We start from the raw sequence: 8,867 nt of genomic DNA, 5'->3' as shown, positions 1-8,867 counted from the left end.
TATTTGTAAATTCAACTTCCATAATGAGATTGCACTACAGTACTTGTATTTGGTGAATTGCAAAATACTATTTCTTTTTTTTTTTTTTTTTTTACAGTGCAAATACTTGTAACCAGAAATAAATATAAAGTGAGCACTGTACACTTTCTATTCTGTGCTGTAATTGAAATTGATATATCTGAAAATGTAGAAAACATCCAAAAATATTTAAATAAATGGTATTCTATTATTGATTAACAGTGCGATGAAAGGTTAATGAAAGTAATTAACTATTGTAGCGATTAATTTTTTTAATCACTTGACAGCCCTAATCTAAAAGTAAAATAAGTCTGCATGTGGATTTCAGAGGACTTTAAAATATCAAACTAGAAACTTTGGTCTCATGGCAAAGTGTCCAAAAGGAGCCCCCGCAGAATGCCAACAAAGAAATTCATGTGCACAACACACATTCTCTGAAAGCTGCCAAAAATAGGGAGCTCCCAATATGTGGATAAAGCCCAGGTTCAGCGGCCACAGCATGTCACCTTGAACCTCGCAGTTACTGTGACAAGAGCCTGCCTACAAACCCTATATGGCATTAACAGAGCCAGAGACTTGATTCTCATGAGCATTTCACCTCTGGCATGTCAGTTTGGCTCAAACCAACCTGGAGTTCTAAATTTAACTGTCAATAACTTTTGCTTCCCCACAGGGGCTGGAGCTGCCATCCTAGCTGAGCTCAATCCTGAGTGGGTGAAACCTGTTTGAGGCGGATCAGAGCCTTAGAGCCCCAGATAGGCACACACAAAAAAAGCTAAGAAACAGGTGATTTTGTAAAGACATGATTTGGAGTCTGTATTTTGGGAACCCCTTGTTCAAATGACCCTAAATTTGGGCCACCTGCTCTACCCTTCATCCCCATGAGGCACAGCAATTTTCAGGGCAATCAGAGTCAGCGTATGAATTTCAGAGCATTTCTAATTGGTCTTCCTTTAACCAGTAAGCGAGGCTCAACCTTGAGTGGCTGCTCTGCTATCATATGGCATTAGTGAGCCCATTACTGGAATACCGTGTTCAGCTCTGGCAGTCACACTTCAACAAGGGTGTAAAATTGGAAGGGGTGTTCAGGAAGGAGTGACAAGAATGATTCATGAGCTGGAACACATGCCTCACAGTGAGAGACTAAAGAATCTCAGTGTAAGAGACAGTTGAGGTATTTTGATCCGGCTACAAGTTCCCTCGGGGGATAGAGATTTCTGATATTAGATGGCTCTTGAATCGAACAGAAAAAAGTAGACTGAGATCCAGTGGTTGGAAGCTGAAGCTAAGCTATTCAGACTAGAAATAAAATGCAAATGTTTAATAATGAGGAACAACTATGGATCTAACAATAAATCCACAATTTACTAGAGACTGCAACTTTAACTCTTTTTTTTTAATATTTGCAAGTTTATTAAGTGCTTTGAGATCCTCTTATTAAGGTTACACAGAGCTACAAAATATTATTACCAAGATTACTTTGACTGTAGCTTTTTGAAGCGGAGATTACCTTTTTGTTCTGTGTTTGCACCGCACTTAGCACAAGGGGGCTGGGGCCATGACTGAGGTGTTTAGGCACTATCCCAGTACAAACAATAATAATGATTCAGAAATATTTTAAACAATATACATTACCAACATTCACTTAATCAGGAAGGCTGTCTGTAACTTTAACTCTTCAGAGGTGGAATGCTGATGGAGTCTAAGCTACAGCTAAAAGCTGTCCTCCCCTGGTAAACACTCTTTGCACTGACTTTGGAGTAAATCATCACCATCCTTACTGAAGAATAAAGGTGGAAGAAACATACCAGACAATGTAGTTTTGAGCTGAGGTCAAAGAAAAACCTTGCACATTTCTAAATGACCTTCTCACTTCAGTGATATAGTTGGTTGCTGTGTAGACAGCTACAGAATCTCACGCTCAAGGTGTGACTCATCCAGCTGTACTTAATGACTTCCTGAACACCAAGACCAAATTCAGATTGGAGTTCAAGCCCTTGTAGTTTATTCCTTCCAGCCTCTTGGCATTTAAATTACATCAGATTAGGCTGCCTTACATACATTTAAAACCACTTAACAACGTGTGACTTACTACATTTTTGCCAGATGTGAACAAGAGCTCTCAAAAATGCGTAGCAAAAAGGCCCACAGTTGCACCGGGTTTTCTCCAGTGGCAGTGCAGACCTGCACCATCCCTGTGGGAGCTCGAGGAGGCAAAATTCCTGAGCTTGCTGGCGAAGAAGGTGAGCACATCAGCTGCTGCCTCCCTTCAGAGGTCACGGCCTACTTCCTTTGCTACCTCAGTCCCCTTCAGGGCATTGGTGTTGGGTGGAAAGGGCACTGCTATTGTCCCATCCCCTCTGGGTGCTATATATACCCCCAGGGGCGTTCCCCTGATACAGGCCCTCCGAGAGCAATTCTGGGCCCCGGGGCAGAACAGTCAATGGGCCCCCACGCACACACAAGCCGCGCCCGCGGTCCGCCTAACATTTGGGCGGCGCTGCACCTGAGCTGGCTAGTACCCAGCGAGCTGCTGGCTGCGCTGCTGGGCACGCTCTTCCGGCACGGCCACGGCTTCCACATGCCCACCCCATAGGGTTGCCAACTGTCTAATTGCACAAATCCAAGGATCCTTGCCCCACCCCTTTCCTGAGGCCCTGCCCCTGACCCGCCCTTTCTCCAAAGCCCCACCCCTGTTCACGCCCTCCCCCCACCCTCACTCACTTTCACCAGGCTGGGGCAGCGGGTTGGGATGCAGGAGGGAGTTTGGGGGGGGGAGGGGTCGGACTATGGGAGGGTGTATGGGTGCGGGGGGGTGCAGGCTCTGGGAGGGAGTTTGGGTGTGGGCTCTAGGCTGGGGCAGGGGTGCAGGAGGAGGTCAGGGAGTCAGCACTTACCTCGGGTGGCTCCCGAAAGCGACCAGCACATCCCTCTGGCAGCGGCTTCTAGGTGGAGGGTCCAGGGGGTCTCCGCACACCACTGCCCACAGGCACCACCCCCACAGCACCCATTGGCTGCAGTTCCTGGCCAATGAGAGCTGCGGAGTCAGTACTGGGGGTGGGGGCAGCTCATGGAGACTCCCTCCCCACCCCCAGGGCCATAGGGCCATTCCGGCCACTTCCTGGAGTGGCGCAGAGTGAGGGCAGCCAGGAAACCTGGCTTAACCCCACTGCACCGACGGCGGCAGCGGCTTCTGGGCCCTTTTAAATCATCTGGGCCCCTGGGCAATTGCCCCCTTTGCCCCCTGTCAGCGGGCCTGCCCTGATCACAGGGACATCTCTTATGTGGGCTACCCAAGGTGGGGGGTGAGATAAGAGAGCTGCTTGTGGACACTTCCACACTGCAACTCAATCTTAAAGGCCAGGGTCAATCTTAGTGATGTGCTAACTGCCAATCCCTGCCCTATGCAGCCAGGAGACATGGCACCTCATTCCCAGGCCTGTAATTAACTAAGAGATTGGGAGGCTGTAAGAAGAAGAAAAAAAAAAAGTCAGATGGCTCCAGGGTTCCTCCTCTAGAAAAATCTGAAAATAGCAAGAGAAATTTCCTGCACTTATAAGACTTAAAATATTTTCAGGGTAAAAGGGCTCAAATTCTGTACTCGGAAAACTTCACAGTGGGGCAAGCATCCCAATCAGAGCATCCCAACTCATTGAAATCAGCGGCACCCCAAGCACTTTCATTTCCCATTAGATGCACAGAGGAGAAAGAGCACCTGGGGCAAGAGCTGAGGCATGAACCCGAGGCTGTGAACCAAACTTAGGCCGTGTATTAAAGCAGATGTTTACAAGTTCACTACATGACCTTGGCAAAGGTACTGCTAGCGCGGCTGGAACACAGGCACTCCAAAGAAGCCATGGATACTGGGTATGTGTGAGAACATACTCCAGAAGATTAGCCCAGGGACATGCTGGCCTAGTGCCAGATAAGAGGGTCTCCTAGAAGTAATCAATAGGGATGTTGTGCCAGAGACACCTGGAGCATGATACAAGGGGAGGTCACAAGCAGTTGTCTTGAAACATGTAAGATGGTATGAGAGTTGTTTATCTCAGTCAATAAATATTAGGATGCCTCGCCTTTACCATTTGTGCGGCCTTGGGAACAGCAGAAATTCCCACTGCTGATGAGATGTTCCTTGCCACTGGACACTCTTGTGTTAGTGTACCCGTAGCCATGGAGCCAGGGCACTACTACTGTGTCTTGAGGGCAATAGATCTGGCGGAGCACCTTTGTCACTGAACCATGCCAGTGGTCATTCTTTCTGTCAAGGTCTGCTGAACCAACTATCTTTGCAGGGTTTGGACAGCACACAGAGAGAGCACACATGCGCCTACTTGACAGCAGTGCACACAGAAAGGGGCCTGGAGTTTCAAAGATGCATATGCACAGCCTCTTTTTGTGCACAAATATGTGGCTCTTGCAAGCCACTCAACTCCAGTACAACAGAGCTAAGCATGTAAATTAAATGCCGAGATTTCAAGGCCAGGAGGGACCATTTTGATGGTGTAGGCTGACCTCCTGCATAACAGGACCTAGAATTTCACTCAGTGATTCCTGCACCAAGCCCAATAGCTCAAGGCTGAACTGCAGCTCTCTTTTAGAAAAACATCCAATCTCGATTTAAAGACTAAGCGATGGAGAATCTATCACATGCCAGTCTGCTACAATGGTTAATTACTTTCATATGTTTCCAGTTTGAACGTCACCATTTTAAACTTTGAGCTGTTGGATTTTATGCCATTGCTGGACTGAAGTGTGTTGTGGTATCACTCGGACTAGATCAAGTTATGCAGCAAGGTTATTAGCAACCATTAGAGAGCCCTTATAAACACGTATACAACACTTTTCCCTCTGTAGTTCTCAAAGTGCTCTGCAAAGAAAGGTAAGCATTGTCACCTCCATTTTCCAAACAGGGAACACCCAAGACCACGGAAGCAAGCTACACTGAAAAACACATATCCAAGCGGGTCTTTTTGGCACTGAAAGCCAAGCTGCTATCCTGTGCCACAACACACAACCTGCTCATGTGAGGCATGGAACATTCGTTTTCAGTTTTTATTTTATTTAATTTTTCCCAGGAATTTATCGATGTTTATTACTACAATAATGAAAATCGGAGCAAAAAAACTCTTAATTTTTCTGGGTAAATATTGGGTTTGATATCAGTGGACGAAAGGATTGTGGGGGAGGGAGTATTCCGTAGATTAATGCTTTGTTGAATGGAATTCAATGTGGTTTGCTGCAGAACTAAAATAGAACTCAAAACGCAATGCCAGCTCTGAGTTTAAGAAAACAAAACATCTCTAATCCCCAAATAAAACTTTTCATTTGAATCAACAGTTTACTGTTGTAGACTTCGAACTATTAGCCTATAAATATTTACATTTAATAACCGGGCCGTACTATTTGCCGCGTGTACACTCAACTTCATCCTCTTCTCCTGGTTTTGTTTTTTTCAAACTTTCGAATATTTCCTTGTGTTCTGAATCGTATTCTGACACAGATTTTCATTTTCTTCCCATTTTAGTGTGTCAGATCTTTAAACGGTTATCTGCTAACAACGTGAAACGTGTACGTGGTGGGCGTGAGATTCATCAGTACGTCCGGATGTGCACACTCTTCAGAGCTTGCGTGCTGCCTGTTTGTTTATTGGGCGTATCTTCTAGACTAACACAGATCCTGACTTCACCAGGCAGCTTGGCGCATACACACAGACTAACGTATCATAACACATATTTCTCATGCAATTAATTGTATTTTCCTAATAAAACAAGTTATTTTTTATATATTTGAATGATACAAAAGTAGGGTGAAAAATCGGAAAAAATGAATAATACTTTTTTGTAAAATCCAGGATTTTTTCGGTAAAAATGGGTTTAAACGGAAAACGAAGGGACTTTCATATAGGCCAAGAATCTCTCTATAGGAAGTGCCCTGCAGGAACGATTTCCTGATCTTTAGCCACTAGCCAATTAGAAGGAAGACATGTGCCTATCTTAAGACATTTTATTTAAGGAGGGCACTGGGTCTGGGCTCTCAGAATAGCCAAATGAGCCAGACTGCTGCCGACAGTCTGCAGAGCCCAATTCCCCAAGCTCGAGGCTGCATAGTTTTGTAATATTAGAAGCAGTGCGATTTTGTGATTCCTGGAACACAGAGCGTGAGGAGAATAATTGTGGGAGCGAACAGCTCCAATTACCTAGGAGCGGTTCCTGAAGCACTGGCTCCGATGACATCGCTCTGCGATAATAATGAAGAGGAGTCTTTTTGTACATCAAGTTATTTGAAATATTTGCTAGCTTGCTCTAGCACTTCCATGACAAGTTAACATCAGCTAGTATCATTTCTTACAGCTCGGTTCCTGTTAGCTTGGTGCTGTAACACTGGTAACCAAGTGATATTTAAAGCAACTTTCCCCTTGTTATTTTTCAAGGAATCAAAACTTTGATCTCTGCTTTCACTTAACCCACACAAGATGAGAATCTAGATGCCAGAAAGGCTAAGACAGCAACAAGGACAGACTCCTTGATGATAGTGGGACCACTTTACCAGGTTGCTTTTTATGGAAAATTGAGAAACTAGGTTGGAAGTTTCAATCTTGCCAAATCTTCTTCTTCTTGTTTTTTTTTTAAATTTGCAAAAAGATAAATTGGGGCTTCATTCACTGAAATGACGGATCCCTTTGGCAACACTGCAAACATTTCTATCTGAGGGAGACAAAGTAATGAAAATACCTGCACCTTAATTACACGCACACCACTACCTAATCCCACACTATCATAATGCTGTATTTCTTAAAGGGCAATGAGCACTATTTTCAGGTTTGCAAGCTAAGAAAAATGAATGCTCATGGGGTAAATGAATAGAGCATCTAGCCTCATTCATTGCACCCATCTAAGTACCAGCCATCTTGAGCACAAATACTAATGGCGGATTTATTAGCGTTTTATCATCATGTTTACCTCATTTTAGTTTACACAAGTGTGTAAACAGACAATATTGTACGCAGTGTGGGAGAATAACACAGTCTTCATGCTTAGGTTGGTTGCAATATGTCTGAGGCAGTTTATTCTCAAGCAATATTGCAAGGGGGAGAGTGCACAATGGCAGGTCTCCCAAAAGATAAACAATGAAGGCAAGCGTTTATACCTCTTGTTACATACAGTAATGATCAACAACTGTATTTTGTTTATACATCATCCTTTCTGATATCTCACTTTTCTCAGCAGTTCTTGCTATAGTCTGTGTTCCATTCTTATCTAACACAAGGTCAAAACAACCTCTCTTACAGTTCTTTTCCACTTGTCCAGGCAAGTCTCGCGTTATTACCTGCTAGAGTTAGTCTGACTCTCGCTCTTCCTAGAAGACTAAGATGTCTGTGCTTTTTTTCCACTTCCACAACATAAACAACCTATCTAGCTCTATGTGAAACAAGCTGAACTTGAAATATGAATCAAGATAGGTGACCTTAAATCTTATTAAAATATGTAGAATCTGTTTGGCCCACACAAGGTTGTGGTTAGGTTTATAGGGCCCTCCTGTGTAATAAGACTGGGCACCACTGAGTTAGGTGACCATAATGGTCCCTTCTGGCTTTGGAATCCATGAATGTATGTGGAGAAGTGAGATTTCAGGAGGGTGGCGGATAGCCAGGGAGACACTGAGTAGAGAAAAGGAGACCTTCTGGGTGAGGGAAGCGGTGCGGAAAGGGACTGGGAGGTGGAAAGGATGACAAGGGGAGGCCTAGCCCGAGAGAACTGAAGGTGAAAACGGAAGGGGGAAAGATCCTAAAGAAAGTAGTAAGTGGATTATCAAAGGGGGAGAGAGCCCAGGAGAGGGAAGGGGCCCAGTTGGGAAAGAGGAACTTGGGCTGAGCTCCTGTCTGAAGACATCCCAGGGGAGACATCCCAGCAGGAAGATGGAATAAGTGGATTTAGCAGGAAGACGGAGAAATAGGGACAATGAGGGATGGGGAAGAAGAAAATAAAAAGAGGAAAAGGGAAATGTTGGAAGGGCAGAAAAACAAATGCTGAAAAGGACTGAGAAAAAGATGAGATTGGAGTGAAAGTTAACAACCATCAGTGGAAACACAATAGATCGCCGTGACCCAAAGACCTCTTGGTGTCAACAGGCAGAGGACACAGGGGTACATACGCGTTCCAGGGATTCTCCTGGGTCTGGTATCTATCTACCACTTCATGCAAGAGAGCCATGCAAGGCCTGTATCGAAAGCCTATGTCACACCAGTCATTACAATCACTGCAAGATGTATTTGAGGAAAACATGTGAAGGGTTATGTATAGGGCCCTAGCAAATTCACGGCCATGAAAAACATGTCATGGACCTTGAAATCTGGTCTTTTGTGTGCTTTACCCTATACTGTACCAGTTTCACAGGGAACACAAGTGTCTCAAATTGGGGGGTCCTGACCCAAAAGAAAGTTGCAGCGGGATCACAAGGGTTATTTTAGGGGGGGATTGTGGCATTGCCACCCTTACTTCTGCACTGCCTTCAGAGCTGGGTGGCCGGAGAGTGGAGGCTATGGCTGGATGCCCAGCTCTGAAGGCAGTGCCCTGCCAGCTGCAGTGCAGAAGTAAGGGAGGCAATACCGTACTATTCCACTCTTACTTCTGTGCTGCTGCCTTCAGAGCTGGGCAGCTAGAGAGCGGCAGCTGCTGACTGAGGGCCCAGCTCTGCAGGCAGCAGCGCTGAAGTAAGGGTGGCAATACCAGACCATGCCATCCTTACTGCTGCGCTGCTGCTGGCGGCAGCTTTGCCTTCAGAGCTGGGGTCCCAGGCAGCAGCCGTCACTCTCTGGCCACCCAGCTCTGAAGGCAGCGCTGCCACCT

The 8,867-nt window shown here is 45.4% G+C and overlaps 1 long non-coding RNA gene across 1 annotated transcript; it reads left to right on the top strand.

Moving 5' to 3' along the window:
* The first annotated feature begins 683 nt into the window (after positions 1–683).
* Positions 684–5,744, top strand: LOC123372361. Its single transcript, XR_006580238.1, has 4 exons — positions 684–804; positions 2,125–2,261; positions 4,932–5,044; positions 5,546–5,744. It is a non-coding gene; the product is annotated as an uncharacterized LOC123372361 (long non-coding RNA).
* The last annotated feature ends 3,123 nt before the right edge of the window (positions 5,745–8,867 follow it).

Source organism: Mauremys mutica, chromosome 6 (genome assembly GCF_020497125.1).
Source record: "Mauremys mutica isolate MM-2020 ecotype Southern chromosome 6, ASM2049712v1, whole genome shotgun sequence".
Lineage (NCBI taxonomy): Eukaryota > Metazoa > Chordata > Testudines > Geoemydidae > Mauremys > Mauremys mutica.
The sequence above is the reverse complement of the archived record's forward strand: the minus strand, read 5'-3'. Positions and strand labels throughout refer to the sequence as shown.